Source organism: Pseudorca crassidens, chromosome 18, assembly GCF_039906515.1.
Source record: "Pseudorca crassidens isolate mPseCra1 chromosome 18, mPseCra1.hap1, whole genome shotgun sequence".
NCBI classification, from domain to species: Eukaryota; Metazoa; Chordata; class Mammalia; order Artiodactyla; family Delphinidae; genus Pseudorca; species Pseudorca crassidens.
In genome coordinates, this window is record NC_090313.1 from 74,293,887 (window position 1) to 74,305,622 (window position 11,736).

General features: G+C 45.5%; 1 long non-coding RNA gene across 1 annotated transcript; it reads right to left on the reverse strand.

The window, feature by feature from the left end:
- Positions 1-2,676: 2,676 nt before the first annotated feature.
- LOC137211277 (uncharacterized) lies at positions 2,677-11,733 on the reverse strand. Its single transcript, XR_010937006.1, has 2 exons — positions 11,537-11,733; positions 2,677-11,354 (listed from the first exon to the last, which is right to left on the reverse strand). It is a non-coding gene; the product is annotated as an uncharacterized lncRNA (long non-coding RNA).
- Positions 11,734-11,736: the final 3 nt, after the last annotated feature.

Genomic DNA, 11,736 nt, shown 5'->3' on the forward strand with positions numbered 1-11,736 from the left:
TGATTCACAAGCTACGACTGTGTCCCAGTGAGGAAAACCCAGGAGACCTCCGTGCTCACGGCCCAACACGCTCTGACTGGCCCCAAACAGCAGGAAACGTGGTGTGAACTGCTTTTGGTGAGTTTGCTCCAGGTGGGAGCAGGATGGAACAGACCTCTTTCTTTGCTTGTCTCACCGGCCCCCCCGCCCCTCCCCCCGCTTCCTTCCTTTCCCTCTCTATTCTATCACATTACCTGGAGTAGTATCTTCAGTGATAGGATCTCACTGTTTAACCTAAGCGCCTGGAGTTTCAGTCCAGAGATAACAAAACGAAAGTGCTAAATACCTAGTGGCCCTCAATAAATGTTCATTTTCTATTTTGCTGTAATATTTTCATAACATCTCCTTTATAAATAGATGGTTTTGGGACTTCCCTGGTGGTGCAGTGGTTAAGACTCCGTGCTCCCAATGCAGGGGGCCCAGGTTCAATCCCTGGTCAGGGAACTAGATTCCACATGCATGCTGCAACTAAGAGTTTGCATGCCGCAACTAAGGAGCCCACGAGACGCAACTAAGGAGCCCATTAGCCGCAACTAAGACCCCGCACAACCAAATAAAAATAAAATAAACATTTAAAAAATAAATAAATCAAATAAATACATGGGTTTTTTTCTTCTGTAGAGATTTGCCCAGAATAACTAAGACATCCTTACCAAATCAGTGCATCCCAAACCCTAATGTTAGAGACTCTGGCCAACTTTCAGGCTTCCTCACAGAAATTCCTACAGAATGTGCTGATGTCATGAGCAGGCCCAGTTGGCTGAAAGCAGCAGAAAACCACGACTCAAGTGACTTAAACAGTAATGAATGTATTTTCCAACGTAAAAATAACTCCAGGGCCTGAGTAACCCTCTCAACGAAAGAGCACTTTCCTAGACGAAATATGAAGGGCATCACTTTACAAAGCAAAGAGCTGATAAGCTGGTCACCAAAGCTCAGGCCAAAGTTGAGGGAAAGTCTGAATCCAGAGCAACAAGGGGACTCGGCCACTTTGCCCCAGGGCATCTGCTGCACAAGCAAAGCAAGAACCCATGGGCTTGGATTCCAGGCGGGGCTCTTCCCGGAGTCCCTCCTATAGGCTGATATTCCAAAGGGCCCCCCCCGCCGCCGTCAAGGTAACTGTGAACCAGAGATGAACCTTCCCTTTCCGCACAATCCTAGCGTACCTCGAGGAAGGCTGGGTGTTGACTACGGCTGGAAGAGAAAAGAAGAAATAGAAAAAACTGCCAGGGAGGAGTCTTGGCTGCAGCCCCACCTTGGTTACCTTGGGCAGATCTGCAGGCCAGGTTCCCTTCTGGGATATCAAGCCAGGTGTGGGGTTTAAGGTGGTCTTGACTGGTGGAGCCCCTGGGCACCTGGCAGTAGCAAGTGCAAATCCTGTAAGGAGGAAACACCTCTCTCCCAGGCCTCCGGGAAGCCTCAGATTCCCTTTTTCTAGGGCAATGGCCTCTGCATAAAGACTAATGGCATTCAGGAAAACAAAGCTCCAGGAGAAAACACCAACAGAAACAAGAAACAGCAGCAGTAGACCTACACAAACCTTGAAAAACTCATCAGATGTAAATTGTAAACCAACTATGCTGCAGTTTCAAGAAATAAGCAAAAGTCCAGAGGAAAGGCTGCTCCACTGTGAAATAGTTCAGCAAATCAATGACTCATTCAGGGATCTGAATTCTTCCCATCTCTCCACCTTGCCCACTGTTGTCAGCAGCTTGTTTATCCTCTACTAGCTCTCGTTATGGTCACAAGATGGCTGCAGCAACTCCAGAGTTCACAACCACACAACTTCCTGAGACAAGAAAAGGGAGGGTGTGCTTCCATGTAGCCTCTTTGAACAGTGAAGCAACCTCGCAGACTTCTCCAGACACTTCACGTGTCAGGATTACATCACACACCCATGGCTAAAGTAATTACAGGGGAGGGAAATGGCTGGATTAGATCAGTAATGATTCTATTTATGGGAAAAGAGATGGTAGACCTACCTGAGGGCTTGTGGAGGAGGACAAATATCTGAACATAATTCAAGCTTTTACAGCAAGGTTAAAAAAAATGTGTACGTGATGGGGCTGATTCACTTTGTTATAAAGCAGAAACTAACACAGCATTGTAGAGCAATTATACTCCAATAAAGATGTTAAAAAAGGGGGGGGGGGAGGAGTTTTCCAAAGAAAATAAAAATACACTAATTCAAAAAGATACATGCACCCCAATGTTCACAGCAGTATTATTTACAATTGCCAGAAAACGGAAGCAACCTAAGTGTCCATCAACAGATAAATGGATGAAGCAGATGTGATGTATATGTACAATGAAATCATACTCAGCCATTAAAAAGGATGAAATTTTGCCATTTTCAACAACATGGGTGGACTTGGAGGGTATTATGCTTACTGAAATAAGTCAGACAGAGGAAGACAAATACTGTATGATATCACTTATATATGGAATCTAAGAAATAAACTAGTGACTATAACAAAAAAGAAACAGACTCACAGATATAGAGATCAAACTAGTGGTGACTGGTGGGGAGAGGGAAGGGGGAGGGGCAAGTTAGGGTAGGGGAATAAGAGATACAAACTATTAGGTATAAAATAAATAAGCTATAAGCTACAAAGATAAATTGTACAACACATGGAATATAGCCAATATATTTATTTATTTGTTAGTATATTTTTGGCTGCGTTGGGTCTTTGTTGCTGCGCGCGGGCTTTCTCTAGTTGCGGCGAGCAGGGGCTACTCTTCATTGCGGTGCGCGGGCTTCTCAGTGCGGTGGCTTCTCTTGTTGCAGAGCACAGGCTCTAGGCGTGCAGGCTTCAGTAGTTGTGGCACAGGGGCTCAGCAGTTGTGGCTCACGGGCTCTACAGCACAGGCTCAGTAGTTGCGGCGCACGGGCTTAGTTGCTCCGCGGCATGTGGGATCTTCCCAGACCAGGGATTGAACCCGTGTTCCCTGCATTGGCAGGCGGATTCTTAACCTCTGAGCCACCAGGGAAGTCCTTATAACTACAAATGGAATATAACCTTTAAAATTTTTAAAAAATAAAATTTCCAAGTTTGTGTAAAAAAAATTTTTTTAAATTCAAACTGTAAATATATTATGAATGAACTAACATGTGCATTTAGCAAACAAAAATATTAAGTCCAGCCCATATTCAGGAGAGGGGAATTGGGCTCCACCTGTTAAAAAGAGGAGTATGAAGGATTTGTGGACACATTTTTGCCACACACAGCAATTCTTTAAAACGAACACACATTTGTGGGGAGACGTATTTTATCTCTGATGTTGTTTAGAACACTGGCCCAAGTTGTTAATAAAAAGCAACCACCCTTTAGTCATTTTTATCATGTCTTTACGTCCTTCACAGGCAATGCACCCCTGCTATCTGCACGTGGGACAGAACCCCACTTGCCTGCCCTTGGTATCCCATGGACTAGAAGGAAGTCACCAATGTAGAAGATACGGGGAGTTCTAGGTTGAATTGTGTCCCCAAACCTTGTTTGGAAATAGTGTCGTTGAAGGCGTAATTCGTTAAGATGAGGTCATACTGGAGTAGATGGCCCTTAATCCAATGTGACTTGTGTCCTTGTAAGAAGAGGAGACAGAGACACAGAGACACAGGGAGAGTGCACTGGCTGATGGAGGCCGAGATAGCAGTGAGGCGGCTGTCCGTCAGAGGATGCCAAGGACGGCCAGGGCCACCAGGAGCTAAGAGAGAGGCCCTCCGCAGAAGGAACCAGCCCTGCCCACACCTTGATTGCAGACTTATGGCCTCTAGAACTGTGAGGAAATAAATTTCTGTTGTTCTCAGTCTCCCAGTTTGTAGCCCTCTGTCACGGCAGCCCTGGGAAACCACAGGTCTTTGTCATCTCGGCTACTGAGCATGTGAATGGCACTCCTATTTGGGAAGGTGAAGAGAAGCTATTCCCCTTTCCCATCCCCGGCAACTACACCACAGACGCCTCACCCAAGCGTGGCGAGTTAGAGTCTCCCTCTGAGACTCTGAACCTTGAAGAGCGACTGAGTTATCACCCTGAGATTCTCACAGCGGCGGAGTCAATAGAACAGCACTGCGGCCAGTGTCCTGGGACCAGGACCCGTCCCCGTGACCAGTCCTGTGGCAACTTCTTCACTTTGTCTTTCTTTTCTATGACTCCCCGGACTTCCTGTTGATTCTGTGAACTACCTAATGCCCTTCCAGAAAACTGCTCTCTTAAGTGAACCAGAGTCAATTTCTGTTATTTGTAACCAAGAATGCCGACTAATACACACTAGAAATTGGTTTTTGATTCAAATGCCTGTTTAGTTTGGTTTTATTTACCCATTTCTTTCCTCCCATGAGCCTTCTGCATTCATTCATTCGTTTATTCACTCATCCGTCTAACATTCACTGGTTGTCTTTTATGCCAAAGTACTAGGTGCTTGGAATACATGGCCTATTAACACATGGCCCCTACCCTTTAAAAACCCACAGCCTAGTCCAGGGCCGAAGAGTCAAGAACACAGATGATTATGCTACAGAGTGTAATTGCTACGATTGAGAGAGAAGGCGCCTAACTTACATGTTAGGGAAGGGTGGGAGGCGTCCTGTGGCCACTGCTCCCTGAATTGTGTCTTAAGGGATAAACTGGATGGCAAAAGCAGGAAGGGAAAGGGGAGGGACATTCCATTAAGAGGAGGGAACTTAGCACATCAGGACATTAAGTTACTAAACCAGAGTTTAGTGTGTCTGTACATAACCTTCTGGGTGGGGAGTGGTAAAAGTCGAAGCTATAGAAGCAGGTAGAGGTCAGTGCTGTAGGTCTCACTCAGGAATCTGGACTTTATCCTAATAGCAACATGTAACCCCTGAAGTAGAGAGGAAGCAGCCAGTTTTATATTAGAGATGGATTTTGTTTTAGCAGCAGGGCAAAGAAGCTCCCACACTGGTTCTCTCCTTGGCTGTGTCCGATCTACTCTTGAGCCCACGAAAGACATTCTTCATTTCTGTTATAGTGGTTTCTGGGGTTTGGTTTTTTTGTTTGCTTTTTGGCCGCATCACTCGGCTTGTGGGATCTTTGTTTTTGATTTCTAGCATTTCTTTTTGATGCTTTCTTGAAGTTTCCATCTTGCTGCTTACATTACCCATCTGTTCTTGCAAGTTGTCTGCTTTTTCCAAAAGAACTCTTAAAATATTAATCATAGCTATTTGAAATGGTCTGTCCAATAATGCCCAGATCTCTGCCCTATCTGCCGAGTCTGCTTCTGATGCTTTTCAGATTGTGTTTTTGCTTGCCTTTTAAAATGCCTTGCAATTTTTTGTTGAAAGTTGGACATGACGTGTCACGTTATAGGAACTGAGCTAAATAGGCCGCTAGCCTGAGCTTTGCTATCAGTCTGGCTGGGGTTTTAGGCTGTGTTTAACCTTTTGTAGCTGCGGGTGCCAGAGGCTTCACAGTAAATAGGGTCGGCTCTTCAAGCTGTAACCCACTGTTCTTTACTGGAGCTCTGTTGCTGGTGGCCAGGTGTGGGCGGAGGGGAAGCATTCTTATATAATCTTGGGATTAAATAGCAGTCTTTCAGTGGACCCATGTCCTTGGACTGTGACCTGCACAAGTATTTACTAGCTTTGTTTCTCCTCCTTAGGTGAGATAGGAAGGCTAGAGGTGGCTGGAGTCAGGGAAGTGCCCGTCCCCAGGTGGGACAGGTCTTTTCCCTGACAGAGTAGGCCTTTGTTACGAGGATGCTCTAGGCATATTTCAAAATCTTCCCCTCCCTCTGCCAGACATAAGGAAATCATTCTGGGCTCTTCAGCAAGAGAACCTAGTGGGGGTCCTGTAGACAAAAAAAAAAAAAAAAAAAAAAAAAGCATGGAGCCCCCCTTAGGTGACAGATCCCAGGAGCCTCTTACTCTCGGGCTACTCCACGCTCAGCCTCCAGCAACTCATCAAAACTGCCGTTAAATGTTCCTGCCAGCATGTGTCTCTAGCGCCTCCTGTCCAGCTAAGGAGACCTCGGCTGTGACTCTGGCTTTGCCTGTCCCTCCAGATCATGGGATGCAGCTGCGCCCTGTGACCTCAGGCTCTGAAGGGCGCAAGATGAAGCACTGATTTTCAGCTCCTTCAGCTCTTTTTGCTCTAAGGATGAGAGTGATGACTCCCAAGCTCTTTACGCCTTGGAGCTGAAAGCAGTCCCTCGATACGCTGCTGTTGACTGAATAAAGTGGAATAATCAGGTCTGAATGAGCACTTGTGGAGCGAATGCACTAGACGGAGAAGTCCAGGACGAAACCGGGGTCTGGCTGGGGTGAGAGTGGAACACAGTGGGAGAAGGAATCCAGTGGGGAGCAGATATTTAGGGAGCAAACTGAAAAGCTAACAAGCAAAAAAGCTCATTAATAAGGAGTTCCACTTAGTTTTGTCCTGAATACCTATAGATTACCTGTTCTGATTACCTGAAGGTATTCCTTTTTTCTTTCTTTTTTGAAACAACACAAATTTATTCACTTAAGCTCTAGAGGTCAGAAGTCTGGAATGGGTCTCATTGGGCTAAAACCCAGGTGCTAGCAGGGTTGCACTCCTCCTGGAGCCTTTAGGGGAATAATCTGTCTCCTTGTCTTTTCCAGCTTCTAGATGCCACCTCCCTTCCTTTGTTCATGGATCCTTTCTCTGTATGCAAAGCAAGAAGTGTAGCAAAGTCAAATACTTCTCTACTTCCTCCCTCTTTCACTTGTAAGGACCCTTGTGATTACACTGGGTCCATCCAGAAACTCCACATACCTGAAATGTCCCTGTGGCCATGCAAGGTAATTTATTCTCAGGTGCCAGTGAGTAGGACATGGGTCTCTTTAGCAGGGGCGCTATCCTGCCTGTCACAGGAGGGAGGCACTTGCCAGGAAGCAATGATTGGATTGACCCTCTTATAGACTCCAGGAAGTGTGGGGAGAGAGGTGAAGTGATAACACTTTCCCCTCTTAGTGTTCTGTCTTTTTTTCCTATTCCCTCTTCCCCTCTCTCTTCTCAGTATCAAGGGTAATTCTCTTGCCCTACTTTTTCCCCTTAACCTGAGGGTTTTCTGCAGAGCATTAGAAATCTATGATCAGAGTTACACGAGAAATAAAATAAACAATAATCCATCTGGTCGGGACTGATGTGAATGCTGACAGCACAAGTTATATTTCCTTTCATTTAAAAATACCCGCGGGCACGGCTCCCCATCAGTGTCATAGAGAAGGTGGCGTGACTGCCTTGTTTTCATAACCTTGGAGAGTGCAGTGGCCTGGAGGACACGGCAGTAAAAACTGGGTAATGGTGGGAGCAGCTGCTGAGTGGAAAGATAACAGAATACATTTTACCTTCCCAGGGCACTTGCGTACCACAGAGCTTCTCCTTTATAAAATCTTCTTCTTAAATTTCCAAACTGCCTTCTTAAACTCCTTCTTAAAAACTCCACTCATTTTCTGTCAGGAAAACGAAGGAGGAAAGATGGGCGGCAGCAGGGCCTGGATTCCAAGCAGGGTCCTTTCCATATCTCTGTGAGCACAGGACTATAAAACGGCAACTACGTTCCATGAAGAATAACACAGCAACTCCCTTTGGGTTTGGTTTTCTTACGGGTAAAGTTAGGGGCCCCGACTAGAGGGTTTCTATGCGCTATGAGTCTCCCTGTTTTGTGAGTCTGGTTTTAAATAGGTTGATCCAGGCTGCCCAAAAGTTCACCCTGGTTCTCCCTCCATTTCAGAACAGTTCTTTCTCCATTCTTAAGTAACTTTTCTAGATAAAGGACTCTTGATTCCCCTTCAGCCGTTGGCATCCATCCTGTCTTATCTCAGGCCACCTGTCACAGTCCAAGAATGTCAGTTTGCCATGTGGTTGCTGATTCAACTTTAAAGCTTGTAGAACCACTTGGAAAAGAATCAACCTTTGGGGCTTTTTTCCTGAAGCTTTGTAACAAATATAATGATTTTACAAGAAATTGTTTTATCAATTCCTTTTCTCATTTCTTTTTAAATAAACTTTTTTCTGATTATAAATTAATACGTGTTTATTGCTGAAAATGTGGAGAATACAGAAAATTATACTGTCTATGGTATTTAATAACACAAAAATTGTTAGTAATCCGACCACTCAGAGATAATTGTTATTAAAATTTGATACATTACTTTATGGCCTTTTTTCTACACATTCATATGTATACTTTTTTGTATTTTTAACAAAATTGGGATATACGATATACTTTTTATTTCCTTTTTTTTTTTTTTTTTTTTTTACTTACTGTCATAGCATGGAAATTTTTCCATGTAACTAAATATTCTGTAAAAATATAGTTTAATGGCCTTTCTAAGGAGCTGGGGATGGAAGGCAGAGGACTAATCCTCTAAACGTGGCCTATATTATGGAGTCACTTGTGCCTGAATTTCACGTACTCTGCTGACTTTAAATCCTTCCCTACTCCCATAGCCCAGTAAAAAGGGGACTGACTCCTCTTAAGGAGGAAAGTGATCGCTCTGTGGGATCAAAAAAGGAAAGGCCAAATTGAAGCAGAGGTCAGGTTCTTCTCTGTAACTGCTCAAACACAGTAGTACGTGTGTCTAATTAAGCAAGATTTAGCTTCCAATCCAAAGATTACTGAATACCCACCAAGTGTCAGGCCCTGTTCTAGGAGCTTTCACATATATCCTATGTCACCTGCTGTGGTGGAAAATGAAGCCACGTTTAAGTTACTACACAAATAAATCAAATTTGAGCTTCCATCCTGACTGAGAGAAGGCCATTCATCATTCTCTGAGTTTTCCCCGCCTTGCAAATTAAGACCCCCTCAAGGTGCTTACTTCATCCAGGTGAGTCAGTCTGGTTTAATATTTCTGTTGTGGAGAAAAGAAATTGAGAAGTCTGGTGTGACTGCTTAAGCTTCCAACTGCTGCTCTGGTGAGGCTGACACAGAAAACAGGAAGTCCGGCTCTCGGGTGTAAGGGTTCAAAGTCTACCCACTGAGACAGTGCGGCACAGATTGCAGGGAGGGAGGAGAATCCAGGCTAGCAACGGTTACCCCACACTATTGGAGACTGGGTTCCCAGTACAACTTTAGATACAGATATTTTTATTTACAGAAAATCAGTTATTTCTCTTAAGGAACCCCAAGGCCCAAGGCGGCAGATGAGGACAGGGTGCAACATCGTTCCCCTGTTCCTGACTGGCCTTCCCCTGAGACAGGAAAGGCTCTGGTGCTGGGCCTGCCGTACCAGCCCCGCTCTTTTACTGCACCCCCAGCAGCACCAGCACCAGCAGTGTGGTGGACACCTTCTTGCGGGCCATTATTGTACATTTCTCACCACTCGGCTTACTAGGACCGTCCCAACACATCACAAGTATTAGAATAACTTGAAACTCCAAAGGGGAAGAGTCAGGATTTCTGACTCTTTACGGGGGAAATCCTTGGGCTCTTTGCAGATTTGCCCACCTCCTCCCCAGCAACCTTCAGATTCCATTCACCAGTGGGCTGATGGCGAGACAAAGCCCCAACCTCGGACAAGCCGAAAAACTGCCGCTCAGCCCAAATGCTCTGGATCCAGGGGCCCACTTGCCTTATAGCCACACACCTAAAAGAGGTATAAATCATACCAGTTATATTTATGACATAAAAGCTACAGCATTTGGTGATCAAAAAGCCAGGTACAGGACTTCCCTGGTGCCACAGTGGTTAAGAATCTGCCTGCCAATGCAGGGGACACGGGTTTGAGCCCTGGTCCGGGAAGATCTCACATGCCACAGGTTCACCACAGCTACTAATCCCATGCACCACAACTACTGAGGCTGCACTCTAGAGCCCGCGAGCCACAACTACTAAGCCCGTGTGCCACAACTCTTGAAGCCCGCGTGCCTAGAGCCTGTGCTCCGCAACAAGAGAAGCCACCACAAGGAGAAGCCCGCGCACCACGACGAAGAGTAGCCCCTGCTCTCCGCAACTAGAGAAAGCCGGCAGGCAGCAACGAAGACCCAACGCAGCCCAAAAAAAGCCAGTTATGATTCCCAGGTCTCTGACTTTGCTGACTGGACAGGTGATGTCATTAGTTGAAACAGGGTTTTCAGGAGGGAATTGGATTTATAAGGAAGATGGTATATGTTTTGGACATTTTAAAGTGTGCAGTGTTTTTTTAAAATACTCGGGTAGAAGCTCTGGGTGTCAAGTTCAAGAGAACTGGGTGAGCTTGAGATTTGGGAGTGATGGGTATACTGGTGGTTGATCACAAGTGTGGATGTGACTGACAGGGCAGAAGAGGAGCTGGGACGGAACCTGAGAAACAGTACCCTTGGAGAAGCAAGCCCACCGAGGAAGCTAAGGCGCTCTCAGGGTGACAGAAAGATCGAGTTGTGTCATGGAACCCAAAGAGAGATAATATTTCAAGAAGGAGGAATTTGTTCAATGGCATCCAAGGCAACAGAGGTCAAGAAAGACAAGCATTGAAGTTAGGTTATGAATTTCTCAGGTAGATAAGACCTATCCAGGTCTGTTTTGGCATATTATTGACCAAGGTCATATGATCAGATTATATTGTCTTTCAACAACTTGTGCTTGGAGCTGTATGATTAAACTCTTATGAGCACAGTATTGACAATCACCTACTTAGCAGTCATTGCTTAGTGTAACTAAGATCTTTTCACCACATCTTACTTTCCTGATTTTATCAGAAGCTTAAAAGCCATTTCTTCTTGAAACTAACAAAATCTAGTAGCTACTATATTCTGTTTTGGTTTTGCCACTTGAATATAGCACTGCCTGGTACAGCACAGGTTCTTTTGAGATCAGTATGTCTATTCATGTGTCAGGTGGTAACTCAATTCTCCCACACGTTTTACTGGAATACTATGAAAACGTTTTGAACATGATATGACATCCTTGGTCTTCATTTAGCTTGGGTGTATCGTTTATATATTTAGTCCACCTCTTTTCTCTGACATTGCTAAAGTACTTCTACTTGGAGCCAATGTGATCATAAGTGGAAATACAAATACAGGTGACATCAAGTGCCGGTACTTGATTACAAGACAATTCAGAATATGCTTACGTTAAAATCTCTAGGTCATTAAACTGAAAACATAAAATTTCAAAATTCTCCTGGAGACCTCTGCCCTGGAAAATATAGCTTTTGATCCCGTGGTTCCCTGTGAATGCATTCCTCCCCCTTACAAGAAGTAGTGAATCCAGCTCGTTCATCTTCAGGTGTGTTCCTGGTGGGCTTGCTGGGGGGAATGTACTGTCCCTCCTTTGCCCCGGGGATGTGCTGTATGCACACCTCGAGGGTTTCATCACAATGATCCGGTACGGCTGTTAATGACCACCTGACAGATAAAGAAATGGACGTTCATAGCGATGAAATAATTAGCCCAAGGTTGCATCACCAAGAAGAGCCAGCGACCACATTCCAGACCCCGGCTAACCCTGCCAGAAGCACTCTCTCTCCCGCACCCTCCACGGGTGTCCCTACCCGGTCCCCCTCTTCGGCGTTTCTCAGAGCACTTGCCTGGCCCGCACGGATGCTACAGTGGCCTGCATCCCAAAATGTTACTTCTGCAACAAATCTCCTGTGTGCCTCCGTGAGAAGTGATATTCGGACCCAGAAAAGCTCTCTAACCTCAGAGTCCTTGCACGAACCCCGGGGCTGCCGGCTGCGGCGGCCCCACTGGGGCCTCCGGGGGCGGGCGCTCGGGAGCGACGTCGGAG